This window comes from Plectropomus leopardus, chromosome 12 (genome assembly GCF_026936395.1).
Source record: "Plectropomus leopardus strain MGB_pleo_1.0 chromosome 12, ASM2693639v1, whole genome shotgun sequence".
Taxonomy (NCBI): Eukaryota; Metazoa; Chordata; class Actinopteri; order Perciformes; family Serranidae; genus Plectropomus; species Plectropomus leopardus.
In genome coordinates this window covers 16,456,766-16,472,937 of record NC_142187.1, presented here as the reverse complement: position 1 = coordinate 16,472,937, position 16,172 = coordinate 16,456,766, and the positions used below count along the sequence as shown (strand labels likewise).

Genomic DNA, 16,172 nt, shown 5'->3' with positions numbered 1-16,172 from the left:
AAGAATCTTAAAAAAAAGACATTACTGTTGAGTTTTTAAAATGTATTTTTTGGAACTTTGAGCACCACAAGCTGAGTGTCATCTAGCTCCATTTTATTGGAGAGAAGGCAGACATCTCTACGGCCAATATCGCCAAACTTTTAGCAACTCAAACCAAAACAATCTAGAAATAAGAATCTTTGATTATGGGAATGAACTGTCCTTTAATAGCCCTTTCAGACCCAGCAGACACATTTTTTTCTTGGTTGAGCTGGGAGGAGGGTGCAGCTTTACAAGTTGTGTTTACAAGTCACATATGTCAGACAGCCTACTTTAAATATACAGATGCGTGACAAATGAAAGGAACAGCCTAAATAAATGAGAGCTTAAACATAACAAATACAGATGTTTCCCTACAGGGCAAGCCGGGTCATTGAGTATTTCGAGGAGTGTGAGTATGATGTGAATCATGTGGCCTCCACAGCCATCAGATATCAATTCTGTTCAACGACGATGGGGGATTTTGGAGAGACTTGTATTATGACACTTTATGATGGTTTGTCTTTTAATTTGTCGCAGTTCATTTATGTAATTCAGTGATCCAGTATCTGCAGCTAAGTAGTTGTTAAATTTGCTCTGATCTCACAGTAATAAATGCTAATGTCAATGGTAGCCCGAGGGGCCGTTTCTAACTCTTCATCTCAGTTCAGCAACAGTATGTGAGCATAATGAATTTATAAAAACACAGTGCGCCTAACAGTGGCAATGAATCATTTATATTATCACGCTAGTCACTATTCTGGGACTAAACAAGTTGAAAATTCACCACCCGCGCTTCTCACCTTTACTGAGACATCACCATCTGCAGCGACACACTCCGCTGTCCTCCCTCTTCTCTTATCCTCCTTACATGCTGCTGAGGTCTCGCATCTTTCTCCCACATTTCCTTACACATCTCTTCTCACCAGGTACCTCCATCCTTCACCAGCCTCCCCATCTACTATGATTCATTGCAGTACAAGCCTTCTTCAAAATGCAAAAATCTTTTTCTTGTTTGTTCTCACCCTCTTTTCAGCCATCTTCTTGCTCTCTCACACACCTCTTTAACTCCTCTTTCCTCTGAGTACACATCTATCTCATCTGCTTTTTACTCCTCTCTCAGACTTCCCATCTTCCCCTTTTTTAGCCCATTCTACCTCCAAACTCTTTTAGCTCTAATCAGTCTCTGACAGACCGTGGAGCTTACAAAGTTTGTTGTAGATTTAAATGCCATTTTGAGTTTTTGTATTTTCTTTGCATTTTCTTTTATATTAGTGCGATAAATTTTCAGGATGCTTGCATACGTAATTATATTGTATGAAAAAAAAAGCTTAGGATTAGATTGTTTGACTTTTCATACTGTTTTCTGGACATTATTTCTTTATCATTAATTTTGTCTAATACTTGTATTTTATGAATAAACTGTAACAACCACATAAATAAAAAATGTTGACAAAAAAACCATCAAAGTCTCTTCATTATGCCCATAAAAGTAAAGATGAGACAAAATAGTTGGCTCTGTTTGGCTGTACAACCTAAGTTTGATTACAGGAGCCATCTCTTTTTAACAAATCAAGTTAGCAATTAGTTTGCCTTGCTTTGTGAACATATTGTGAAACTTATCTGTGCCAAATACAGTAAACATCTACTCCTGGAGGAGGTTTTATGATGTCTTATAACTCAAAACAGACACTAACCTATTTGACAAAATTTAACAGAATTTGGTATCAATTTTAGCTCGTGTTAAATGAAAAAACTAGATGTTTCCCAAAAAATGCTCCTATCGTCTGCCTTAACGATAGTTGAAACATTTTTTTGACTGCTGATTTATTAAATTTAGAGTTTTACTGAGTGAAACATGTCGCTGAATTTAGCAGAAAACCTTAGTTATATAAAGTTGTGGTAATATATATAACTTTAGGCATTCATTTTTATGAAGAAGACGGTAAGTCAATAACAACTTCTCAGCTTGGGTCACAACTTCAACAAACCCTGCACCCAGCTATTGGTGAAATATCAACAGGCTTTAAGGGATTTATAGTTTCTGAACTGTATATATGTGCATCTACACTATAAAACGAGATGGCTGTGGATATCCAATCACAAGGTTGGACACAGCAATGTGAGGTCAGAACATTAGATGTTTGTTGTCAGCATGTATGGGTTCATGTTATCAATCGATAACAGTTCAGTCAAATAATGGTTCTGGTATCCTTGCTGAGTTTGTCTCTGTGTGTGGTACTCTCTTGGTTTGCTTCTGCCCCTCCAGTTTCTCTCTAGTTTAATTGATTGGATAACTAACTTATTCATTATGTTTACTGCTCACTGTTACTATACATTGAAAACAGTAAAAAGACACTTGTGTCTGACCAAGACTGATGAAGTTTTTGTGTGTGTATAGTTCAGTTTCTGCACTCCCTCCTTGCTCTCTGACTTTCTCCAGCCAAACAGCAGGACTCCCCCCTCCTGTCAGCCCTTGACTCAAAGGTGCCCATCACAGAGTGAATGGGTCACAGTGCTGCACATCCCTGCCATGATTTAGCATGACATGACATCAAAAGAAAAAAAAGAAAAAGCCCCCAGCGTGCAAGATGAACACACACACACACACACACACACACACACACACACACACACACACACACACACACACACACACACACACACACACACACACACACACACACACACTCCCCTTGACTATTCTCTGCCACTGGTATCCATCATTAGCTCACTATTAAACAAAAGGGAGCAGAAAGAACCAGCTGCGAGCAACAACCAGCTGTGCTATTATTATCTCCTAGTGTGTGCGTTTGAGTGTGTGTGTGTGTGTGTGTGTGTGTGTGTGTGTGTATTCATAATTTCTTTCAGAAACATTTGTTTAAGCCTATATTAACTTTACTTAAATTGGCAGCTTTTGATCATTTTCTGGCCTTCCTCCCTCTGTTTAAAGTGTGTGTGTGTGTGTGTGTGTGTGTGTGTGTGTGTGTGTGTGTGTGTGTGTGTGTGTGTGTCTAGGCCTATCTCCATAATTAGGGCAGACCAGCCACACATGGGTCTCCCCTGACATTTCCCCTCTAAGACCTAAATATTCATGAGACTCTAAACGCTTTCATGAGCTCTGTAATTATGGCCAGAAAAATAGATGGAGAGAGACAAAGACGAAAAGAGGGAGAGTGTGGGAGGCAGGGAAGGAAATGCCCCCACACTTTTTAAAACTCAGGCTGTCGTGTACTATAAGCAGATGATATCAACAGAGTTGTGCAGTTCTGCCATCCGAACCAGAAAAGACTATTTCTAGTTATGATTGCTGCAGCATTATTTCAATAAAAATAACAACTTCTCCATTGTTTTTTGCATTTGCTGCACTAAAAGTTGCTTAAATTGACATGGAGAACTTAAGCATGAATATTAAAGCATAAGAGCTGATACACAAGCTCTCCGCTGTTTTATGGCGCTGTGGTACCAAAGAGGCAATTCTCCTGGACGACTAGCAGTCCAAGGAATCAAAATCAATATTAAAGCTGCAAGCAGCGATGAAAGGGCCCTCGCACCCTCATGTATGTCTGGGTTCCTTAATGCACTTCCAGTTGCCACAAGGTGACAGTGGAGGGAACATAAATTCCACATCACCTTGGTATACATTTTTTGTAGACCAAACCATGTAAATATCATGTAAATGCAATCATCATTGTCCCTCAAGATTTACTTCCTGTTGCAAGCAGATGGCGCTATTATGTAAAGTGATTATTGTCACAGAGATGTGTTCAGGGTCTCTCATTCTTTTGCTTTGTTTTCTGATCATAAAAATGTTTTTCTCAAACTTGGTGGCTCACAAAAGACTCCAAAGTTAAGAGGTTACTGGAAAATTCAACAACGCCCTTCCCAAGACAGTCAATATAATGACAGTGTTGAAAAGCTAATTACTGAAATAAGTCATGAGAAAATGAACTGCGAATATAAAAAGAAATGGGTTCTTTAAGGTCATGATCAGAGCTGTTGCTATAAAGAGAAGCAAAGAGTTAAAAGCCCTCAAAAATCAGAACGATTGTAGTCTATTGAACAGAATAAATGCCCTCTTATCTAAAAATCTGGAGGAGGAACTGGAATTGAAAGAGATTCCACTGAAAATACATCAGATTTACTTGGATTTGGCTAAGGGTGCATTTATAAGATCTAGAGTTAAATGGCTAAAAGATGGGGAGACAAATTCTAGCTACTTTTTTTGCAGTTGAAAATAGAAATGGAAAAAGCAAGTCAATAGCGGCTCTTAATATTAATGCAACATTGTACAAACCCCAAATTAATTTCCAGCTTTGTCTCCACTTTTTATGGAAATCTGTATAAACCTAAATTCAGCACAGTTCCTGTGATAGTTTTATTAGTAAGATAAGAGAACATACTCCTGCTATAGATGAGGATTTACAGACATTTTGTGAATTTGATATGTCAGTAAATGAGATTAAATCAACTCTTTTCTCAGTGAAAAAGGGAAAAATGCCAGGTATTGACGGTCTTTTGGTTGAATTTTATGTTTACTTTTGGGACTTCATTCAAATTAAATCAATAAGTTATTCCTTAACTTCATTTGGAAAATTAGTAGGGTAGAGGGTGGTTTGGAGGTTTTAAATTTAATTGATACAGTAAATACTTTTAAAATTAACTGGCTGAAAAAATGTCTGGCAAACCCAAATTCTGTGTGGTTCTTTATCCCCAATCAAATTTTTGATAAAATTGGTGGTCTCCCCTTTGTACTTACATGTAATTATTCTCCTAACAAACTGCATGTTTCTTTATCTAAGTTTCATCAGCAATCCCTTCCTGCCTGAAAATGATGTTTTGTACACAACTTTTCGCTCTCAAAACTATAATATGGAACAATGACTGTATTACAATAAGGAATAAACCTGTGTTTTACCCCAAGTGGTTCCAAAAAAATTGTGTTAATGTTTTGTTTTTTTCAGTTCTCAAGAACATGGTTATATATTATCCTTTGAACATTTTATAACTAGACACAACTTCCCTATTCCTTTTAAAGAGTGTAATTCTGTTGTTAAAGCCATCTCTTCTGGTTTAATGCATCTTATCAGATGTCACTTATGTTATGGTGAGGGAAACATCTCAGAGATTCCAACTCCATTGATTTTGAACTGTGTTAGCATATCTGACAAGAAATGTAATAATAGACATGTTCATCAGATTTTTCAAACTAAAAACAAAAGCACCCCAAGGAAATTTTAATTGGCAAAAAACGTGGCTTTTACCTTTTAAATTTTATATTTCAAAGAAATCCATTCCAAAATTTTCTATTATTTCCAGGTATACAGATGTTGAAAACTCTTGTTCTTTCTGTGGGCAAGCTGATGAAACCTTGATCCAGTTATTTTTTCAGTGTAATACCACTACGAATTTTTGGTCTGTGGTGCCAGAAAGTAAAGATCGCCCAGCTCCAGTCTAACATGAGAATGACCAAGCAGAAACCCACGATCCAACATGTTTGTCCCTCAAGATTTACTTCCGGTTGCAAGTAGGTGGCGCTATTACGACGAGTGATTATCGTCGTAGAGATGTGTTCAGGGCAGGACCCTTACTTTTGGGTTTGGGGGCTGGGTCCAATAGGCTTTTTTGTGTGTCTCGGTGTGATAAGTATTTTCTCAGTTTATTTCCCATTTGACTTGTTTCAGTTTATTTCCCATTTGTCTTGTTCTGCCAAGTCAAGCTGGGCGAAAAACCAAAAATGTACTGAGACTGACATCAAGTCGACCTGCGAGTGAGTGATCTAACTTGGCTTGCACAGGTATGTGGAGTAAAAGCTTTTCCCAGATGATTTAGTGAGTGGGCCGCCAAAAAAACACAACACCTACTCATCATCCAGTCAAATTCTCCTAACTTCCGCTGCTTTGATTCTGTATTCAAAACAAAACAATATGCACATGGTGAGAACTGACGCTCAAGGTATGCTTCAAATAAGGCAAGAGTGTTTATAGCTGTTTCAAATGGCCACGCTGAAAGACGGGGCAGGAGTGAGGTCAGACAGTCTCTCCTCAAAGGCAGTCATGGTGTTGCCTTTTATTGTACAGAGGGAAAGTGATGGCAGCAGTTGAATAAGGACCATGAAGAGAACCCTGCGTGCGTTCACCACAGTGTGTCAACACGTTGCAAGGAGGATTAGGTCCATTTCATCAAGCGTGCGTCAGGAGCACGAGAGGTCAACCTTGCCGAGCAGCAGCGTGTTTCATGCATGTGGTGCTCAAACATACAGCATTATTGCAACATCGCTGTTGCATCATGGCCCGCAAATATTAGTACTGTATTTTCACATTTATAAGCACAATTTCCACTCACTTATGAAGTTATACAAGCTTGTGCATTGCCTAAAACACGGTCCTGTGAATGTTTCAAAATAAAATGCATTGTATCAGCAACTGAAGGGATTCTGTCAACAGAGACGCTGTGCGAGGGCTTTTGTTTTGAAAGGAAAGCGGGGAAGTTGGAGTAAAACAGCCGTCTTTGTATTTCCTCATCACTGTGACAGAGAGGGAATTTTAAACTGCAGTAAAAAGTGGTATGGAGTCATAATCATCAAAACACCTCGCTGTCTATTCCTGCTGACAAACACACTACATTCGTTTTACTTGAATGGAACAAGCTCTTGCATTAACATTATTTTGGAGACACTTTTTTATCAGACTGTAAAACACAGATTACCAGTTACAACTGGGCTATTTTTTGTTGGGGAAAAATGCACTGCAGTGCATACGCTGTCATGACTGAAGATGATTGAATAAAATATTAAAATAGAAATGACAAGTTTTAAAATGTTATTTTCGGTAAATTTGTTGCTATATTAATCGAGTCATAAAAAAATAATCGTTTGATTTTTTTTTTTAATTTGATAGATTAATCTATTAATCGAAATAAACAATCGATAGGTGCAGCCCTATATATTGTGGCCATAAATGCAAATAAAAAGGCAGAAAAAAATTTGTAACAGCGTACATTTTAATTGCTATATGAAATGAAAAGAAAAATACTGCTATATTTCTGTCATTCAAGCTGCTTCCACCTTCGACCATTTTGTTTGAAGGGGGACGTTTTCAGCTCAGAGTGACTAAATAATCACATTTAACAGCACTGTGCTAACAGTTTTACTAGTGTGAGTAAATGAAGCTTGTCTTTTTGTATACGAAAGGCTCCATTAACAATTTCGCCACAATTTATTCATTTAGTCACATTTTTTAACCAGTGCTACTTGCAAATATTATTAATATATTAACTGGAGAGCTGTTAGTTTGTCTCCCACTCACAGTGAATAAATCCTCATGTTTGTTCAGGCAGCTGTCTTTGTCTATTTCTGGTCATCCACCCCAACCCCAAACCCCACGGTGTTCATTGGTCATTTTTAATTTTAACCAAAAAAATCGCTATTTCATGTTATGACCAGGCAAACCGCTCAGCTCTGGGGTGGTTTAGACACAGGCAAACACACGGTGCAAGTAGGTGCATTTTACAAATGACGCATACTTGTTATTAACAGGAGGCCATGATGGTACCTAAATATCATCGTCATTTTATTTCACTTTAATTTGCCAATATGTTAACATTTTAAATACCGTGCTATCAATATTTTGACACTTAAACATCTCTGAGGGTGTTTTTTTTTTTTAATCATCCCACTCCCTTTAAGGCCTGAGGAAAAATCTAATATCACATACAATATTTGTGTGAATATTCTGTGTGGTAACCATGCCCTAGAGTGCCTGTCTGATCTTTTTTTTTTTTTTAAATAAATAGTTGGAGAATCAAGCAAAGATTCTCGTTACAAAAGCACTATAAGATGATACATAAGAAGACTTAACGGCATTTAAAGAGAATCTCTGACAGGAAATCCTGCTGTTTTTGTGAAATGAAAGATTCATGCCAATTTCCAATCAGACATTTGTATGTCACCAGTAGCATATCAGAGCAATAAATTCGCCCAGTTAGTTTTTATTCTGTTGCTTTTTTTGCTTGGGTCAAATTGATCACATGCCTGCTTTAAAATCCCGGATGAGTCAATTGATTTTATCCAACCGGAAAAGTCATCAGAGAGTCTCCTGGAAGCCATGAATGCACGGGCAGACTGCAGCATGAGGCGGCTGATTCAGACCTGATTGTCCCGCCATTGACACATAATGACGCCGCACTGACACACACGCAGGAAAAAGAAAAGAAACACTTCAATATTGAGGAGAAACACACACACAGGCAAACAGTGAATCATTACAAGATGACAAATGAGCCACAGCACAGCACCTCAGACTCTGCTGTTATTTATATGTAAATGAGCACACCGCTACCTCCACCATGCAGCCCTCTTTACTCCACAGAAACCAAAAGATAGAGCAAACTTCCGATCAGATCAGACAAGATGTCAGGATGAGATGATTGGGAGCGACGGGAAGCCAAATGATACGTGACAAGACGGGACACAGCAAGGTGAACTGAGCGAGGATGACGGGGTTTGCAATGAGCGGACATTAGCTCTAACTAAAATCTGTTTGTCACAACACTAATGATTTCATGTCCCCTGTTGTCTCCCCAAGGGCTCCAACTCCACTGCCGGCTCGTCAGGCTGTTTTCCCTGTAAAGGGGGACTTTGATTAACGACTCACTGCTGCAATCTTTCCTCGACAAACTGACACGCATCACACAGGATGACAACAAGGATGACAAACAGCGTAGACCTCGCCCCGATAAACTGACGAGCAAGCAAAAACCCAAGGAGATGCAGCTGTAAAGTTGCAAGCAGCTGTTTTACGGGAATGCATGACATCTCTGCCACTCGCTGGACTGTCAGGCACCAGGAGGAAATCTGCCCGTGCTACTATAAAGCGCACTATCACTTGACTCATCCTGTCATTGTGATGGCTTCAGTGAGTCACCAGCGCATCAGCAGGAACAACACACAGCGCACAGACACACATGAACACATAGGTGTGCACACACACGCAGGTTGTGTACTGCATTTAGACACTAAGTGCCAGTCAAGGGTAGGAGGAACACCTTGTCTTCCTGTTGCTGTTTCTCTCTGCAGCAGGTGATGTCACTGACTATCACTGACTGACTTTAGAGCGCAGAAGTGCATCAGAGTGCGGTTTTCCCTGAATGACGTCTGTGTAATTGTAAATATATGTTTATGTTTGTGTGTGTGTGTGTGTGTGTGTGTGTGTGTGTGTGTGTGTGTGTGTGTGTGTGTGTGTGCGTGCGTGTGTGTGTCTGCCAGTGTGACTGTGTGAATTCTTGTGAGCTCAGCAGTCCATCATCGACTTAACAAAAGGGCTGCTGAATATAAATCCACTTCTGCTCCCATCTGCCAGTCAGAGATTCATACATTTACATGGTTGTCCCAGGACAGAAGTATGGAAATCACTACACCAACAGTCAACCTGACAGACACAAAGACAGACAGGCAGATAGAAAGATATCATTTAATACAACTACTACTAGTTTCACTACTACAAATGCAACTACTGTTATGATTACTACTTCTGCTACTGCCTCAACTACTACTAATATTGCCGCTACTCATAGTAGCAACTACCACACTACTACCAGTAGTACATCTTCTCCTGTACATTTTTTGATCAGCTACTACTTCAGCATACTTTCAGATACAGTTCAGCTGTCAGAAAGTTATGTTCTTCAGAGACGTTGATACCTCTGCTACACTTGTTCTACTCTTTATGCTTTAAAGTATGAAGCATATCTTCTTTTAACATTTTTAGTTAATATCAACTTCCAACGTTGACACTATTGCAGTTTAGCTTCCAGCTTTTCTAGTAATGCATTTCACACTAAACTGAAAATCTTTGGGTTTTGGACAACAAACAAAGCAAGTACAACATGCCGCTTTCATCCCTGGGAATTTTCTGACAAGTTTAAGTTACAAATTTTCTATGACTTCTAGTTGCAATCCTAGAAAGATACACAAATAGATCAAAATAATTTGAAAGCACTCTTTTAACACTTTGCTCATGCTTGCCAAAATGTGACTCACATCATTAGAAACACAACACTGTGATCTGTTTAGTAGCTTGATTTAGACTAATTTGAGGCTTCACAGGTTCAGATCTTTGAGCCTGCTTCCTGTAAGCACCCGCTTCCTGCGGTACTCATGTGCAACACAAAACACACAGTGTGAGAGGCGGCAAAAATAATGTAATTAAAAATAATGATGGCTGATGGAAAACAGCTCATGACTACAAAATGTTGACCGTCTAAAAATTGCCTCGTGTGTCACTGAATGATGAGCGCAGTGACACACTGGGCACTTAGCAGAATGCAGATGAGCAATATGTCCAGCAACTGGCAAGAAATTGACCTAAAATCTAATCTAAATTGAGACGAAGACTTTGATTAATGGATGCGCAGTCACACTGAGTCAACTCCTTGGTGGGTGATGCCTTTGAGAACTTCCCGAAAAAGTCGGCCATCTCTGCATCACCGAATTTAAATTAGTACTCTGACATCACTGGCACCCTTCTGTACAGGGATTACTCCAACATGCTTCAGGCAGAACTTCCACTATCTCAGTTTAAGGATTTTTATGACTCTATACATAATGCCAGTCAGTATCTGTTCAGTTTAAGCAGCAGTGACAGGGTGTGATAAGACACAGCCGAGTTAAAAACCCTTATCTGGCCTACGAGCTGAATCCCATCTGCCTCCCTCCTCACGCTGACTCATAATGCTGCTTATTAGCCCCTCTGGAGGGATAAAGGGGACAAGGGGAGATTTTAAAAAAAAAAAAAAAAAAAAGGAGGTAAAAAGCAGAAAATAAAGACAGAGAGAAAACAGATTAGGGGGGAGAGAATAGAGCCGGAGGAGAGAGAAGATGCAAAGAATGTTCGGGACAAAAAAAGGCTGCATTTTCTGAGGAAAATGTAAGTGTGTTCGCTTAAGATTGCAGGTGTGAACAGAAACAATCTTTTTAAATATTCATATTGATGTGTAGGAGCTGAAAGCAGCTGCAATCAGTTAGAGAGTATTTGCTGAAGGCATTTGAAATTTTAATGTCCAATCATGCACTTCAATTGTCAGCTAACAAACATTTGAGGAGTGAGCACTGAAAGCAGCTGAAGCGTCAAAAAATACATGCAGTTGAATTAGAGATATCGGTTTTGGTAATTTTTTTCTTAAGATGGCGTGACACCTATCAATGGTGAACTGGTTGGCGAACATTAGCCTTGGCTGTGCACCACCTGGGCTGGCTGGGAGTTAGCTTGCCGCGCCACTTATTCTGCCATCCCACCACTTGACCAGCGTTGCAGCAAAAACATGGTGGCCACCCTCTGGACTAACCCATGTAGCCTCTAACATCTGGCTTTTTTATGCAGTGGCAATGGTGTTAGCGTTTGGCTTTTTGTGCAGTGGGAATGAGGCTAAACTTGTGTTTGTTAGCATCATTGGCCGTGCTGACACTGCTTACAGTGGTAACTAAACTGAGGGTAGGTTTGTAAATCCAATCTTGACACTAAAATTAGAGCGCTGTCGTTCGATGAAACAGAGCTGTTTCTACATTAGTCAATGAACCATTAAAGAGGCCCTATTATCCTCATTTCCAGGATCATATTTTTATTTTTGTGGTCTACTAGAATAGGTTTCTATGCTTTAATATTCGAAAAAACACATCATGGGTCTCATACTGCCCCTCTGCTGCCCAGGACCCAGGTTAGGCGCAGCTCAATAAACTGAAGAGTGAATTTTAGCAATATTAACCCACAGACAAAGATGCATTACAGGTTAAAAGTTTTCTCAGTTGTTAACCGTTGACAACCCTAAGTCAAACTTTCACTTTAGGTGTAAAAAGTTTAAAAAAGTTTAAATTTCACTTGCACTAAAATGTGCTGAAAAGTTGAAGTGACATAGGAAGTTTGAAAATCACAGAAAAGAGCTGAGATGTCATTTTTTATGTTTGGAGTGGCAGCAGCTGAAATTTCAGTTGAAATATTTGAGCTGTCAGTTGAAACAGTAAAAAAAAATACTTGATGTGTGGAGGCTAAAAGTGGTTGAAATTTCTTCTGAAGTTTAAGCATCAAAAAGTAGTTCAAGTGTCAGTAAGTTCAAGAGCTGAAAAAGAAGAAATACGAACAAAACTTTATGGAGAAAAAAAAAACAGACGGGGAGGATGTATGCAACATCACGTTCTGAGAAATGTGGTTACCAGGGGAAGTGTCGTGGGAGCAGAGGAGGAAGATGTGGAAAGTAGGAAAGAACAAAAAATGTAAGGCGATAAAAAAAGAGACCGAGGCGGTGAGGAGAGATGCTGGTGAGCAGACTGGTCTCCCGTAGTGACCGGCTGGTCAGATTCACCAGACAGATAAATGACCCCCTGTCAACATTACAATGCTCCACCCCCCTCCTCCTCCTCCAGCCCCCTCCCTTATCTCGACAGGTCATCCATCAGCCGATAGACTCCACCCACCCTCAATCTACATACGCACACACACACTGTTTTTTGCCTATTCCTTGTTATTCAACCAAATGAAGCGATGCTGCACCTGGTACATGTGAGGAGGGAGGGAGTACCCGCTGTTTCCACTGTTTCTCTTACATTCTCATCCTTCTCCTCTCTCCTCTGCTCTTCTGTTACACTCCACCTCTCTCTGCTGCTCTCTCCTTTTTCCTCCCCTCCCTGCTCTCACCATCTGCTCTCCATTTTCCACGTCCTTGTCACCTTACCCACCTAAGCTGAGTAAATGTCAAGGTGTAGTCACAGAGTGAATTGATCACTCAGGGAAAACTGCGAGGAAAGGCCTCGTTACCTAACACACAGACACCGTTAACTTTCCACAAACAACTGCTGCTATAAAGAAACACTTTCTGTGGCACTTCTGTTAAGAGTATGAAGCGTCTTAAAGCTTTACAAACAGCCAGTGTTGGTCATTAGAAGTTAATAGTTAGTTAATAGAGATGCTTTTTATTTAACCGTCATACCAATGACAATTTGTGCAATAAACACACTGCAAAATTCTGGGATATTGCACTCAGAGGCCATTTGAATTAGTTTATAATAAAGTTTAAATAAAACTATCATTTTTTTCGTGGTACCTTTTGTGTTCAGTTCAATGTTGAGTTTGTTCAAAAGAAGAATGGTGAAAATAATTTTCTTTCATTTTGCAAATTATTTGACTTGAGCAATAAACCGAAAGCCGAGTAAAAGGCAGAGATAAGTGCACTTTAAAAGGTCCAGTGTGAAAGATTTCAGGGGCTATATTAGCAGATATGGAAATTAGTATTTTTTTTTGTGTACAATCACCTGTAATTAAGAATTGCTGTGTTTTTTTGTTAACTTAGAATGAGCCATTTTATCTAGTGGGAAGCGGGTCCTCGTCTAGAGAGACCAGACAGCGCCTGCAACTGTAGTCAGCAGCATTTTTAAATTCACAATGAAAATAACGTGATTCACATTGGGAATTTGTTGTACTTGCAGTGATAAAGGTGCCAGAGGACTTTAAAAAAAAAAACTATCAAACTAGAGCTTGCTGACTTAAAAAAAAGTGTCCGGACCCCTGACAGAGGTCTCAGCTAAGCCCAAAATGTCCTCAAATCCTAGAAACAGCCCTGCATACAATTAACCTGTGCTGCTGGGACCAGACTGGTCTCTTAGCGAAAAAACAAGTGGGGAGAGCAAACATCAAAAGTCTGAAAACAGGCAATTAATTTATTATATCTACTGATGAATATTATTAATGTTTTTTTATTAACTGTCCTCCTGTCATTTTGCAAAAAAAGCCCCCTGGAGTAAAACAAGTTGAGCATCCCTGCTCTAATGTTTGCTCACTAGCATGTTTTGCCTCTTTGAACTGTCAGAAACATCAGTTTTGGTTGAACTACTCACAACATAGACATAATGCAAGGTGTGCCAGGGGGTCACAGGTAGAAACTGGTTCATTTGAATGGGTCACGAGCTACAAAGGATGCAAACCACTGGTAGCTTTCTTAAATCCATTAGTTTTTCCTGATTCCTGATGAAAGCACGCCTCTCATCTCCACACTCACTCGGGCAACACAGAGATTCAATCAACCTTTCCATCCCATTACTGTGTGCTGTGAAGACAGATGAGGTGCCATCAGCACGAGCGTGTGCAGGTAGCACATACATCATACAAGCACGTGAATTCATCCGCGTTCAGGTACGCTGTGTCAACGTGTCTCTTATTTCTGTAGTCACCTGCGAGAACTTCAGCACACTACTGCAATACAGCACGAGACGACAAACTAAAAGCAGCCCTCGCTTAAGAAAGGGAAGTCATTTTTCTCGGCGTAAAATTTAAACTAATGCAGTCAATAAACGACCTGAAGAGACTTTTTTTTTTTTAAAGGAAAACACATCGCCAGCCTGCAACCAAACATAACCTACTGCTCCACATCCTGTGGTCAGCTCATCCGGTGTAAACAGAGAAACACTCACCCAACACCAACTCAACTCGTCTCCAAACGACACTTTTCTCTCAGGATTTCTGCACCAGGTCACCAGAACCGGGTCCTCTCCTTTTTCCGCCAACGACCCACGCGTTAATCCAGCGTTGTTACTTGAGTTTCGGCGATGTAGCGACGGTTTCTTTGTTGCAGTAAACTGAAGCTCGATACATCCTGGCCGCCAACGTCCCGACGCTCAGTGTCCGTTTACTCCGGAGAGCGCGCGCTGATTGGTCGCTTTCACCACAACACGGAGCTCTACTCTGACGTGATTGGCTCAGGCTCCCGTGGCTCGTTCAGGGGCTGCTCGTAATTTCAGCGTGGTTTTACAAACACATAAAGCTGTACAAAAAATAATGCCACCACTAGTACTGTTACAGCCAATAATAGTAATAATTATAGTTTAATCTAGTCCTTTATTCCAGACCCAGGTCCATATGAAAAAAAAATCACAAACAATAGAGAAACAAACACAAACACAGTGTAAAATCATGGTATGAAAACAAATTAATCAATATATATTAAAGTCTTACAAAGAGACAACTATACCAGTGTCTCCACAGCACTACCTTGTAGTGCTTTACCTTATGTCGGATAGAACTAGTATTATTTCATTTTCAGAGACAGATAAATTTATACATGAAATTCCTTAAAACAGCTTGGAGGGTACTGAGTCCTGCAGCCACAAACATTTCACTTATACTACACCACCAGGTCTCTTAAGTAATATTCTCACGGCATTATTATAAGTTACCTGCAACTATTAGTATTAATATGCAACAATTAACAATGCAAGGAATTATCATTATGCAAGCATAACAGAATTGCAGCTGTGTCGTCCTTGTGGTGCATACTAGTTAAAAGAAAATGAAAATTCCACACATATTTAAGTTAGGACACAAATGTAAGAGATGATAAATAATGAACTCACTAGCTTTTCTTTTTTTATTGTCAGAAGCCATTTTCACATCTAGCATTTCTGTCGATTCCGACAGCACTTGAAGGCATCATGGTCCCCACGCTTTCTCTGTTCTTGTGTACATCCCAGATTGTGGTTTCCACCAGAATATTTATCACTAAACAAATCAACGGGCTGTTAAAGTCAATTTAATACATAACCACGAGATCAGTGGACCGATCTGCTGTAATATTTGAAATTCAGCATGTTTTGTTTGAGTTCAGCAGTGCAGGGCCGTTTGATTTGTATCGAGTTGTAATAGGGGCAGTCAGTGTGTGCTCTTTGTGCTAAACAATCACAACTTCAGTTAAAGATCAATATAAACTCTTGTAATATGTCCATTTTTAATGTAAATCACTGAGTCCAACCACCCCATGCATCATGATGGATCATTCCAATTTCCACCTACCCACATCCATTGATTACCTCTGCTCGTAAGGATTACAAGTGCATTAGAGAAAGCTAAACATAAATCAATGCCTTTATTGGCCTCCAGTGTTTGAGCATGGAAATTATCATAACATGAGCAAAGTGTGAATCTCTGTGTGTGTGTGTGTGTGTGTGTGTGTGTGTGTGTGTGTGCGTGCGCCAGAGAGAATAAACCATCTCGCTTTTTGACACAGACTCGCTTAACTGATTGACAATATGAAGATGGTATTCTCAACAGCAATTTAGTATCAAAACAGAAAAATGTAAATTCAGTCACTTGAACTTGTGCACTGGTTGATTCTCT

The 16,172-nt window shown here is 39.7% G+C and overlaps 1 protein-coding gene across 1 annotated transcript in view; it reads right to left on the bottom strand.

Annotated features, from left to right (window-relative positions):
• Window positions 1-14,684, bottom strand: part of LOC121951474 (SPRY domain-containing SOCS box protein 4-like) — a 95,056-nt gene extending 80,372 nt beyond the window's left edge. The window contains exon 1 of the mRNA XM_088085575.1: window positions 14,474-14,684. The gene's annotated coding sequence lies outside the window, so the exon portion shown is untranslated. The remainder of the gene's footprint in view (window positions 1-14,473) is intronic.
• Between the last annotated feature and the right edge of the window lie 1,488 nt (window positions 14,685-16,172).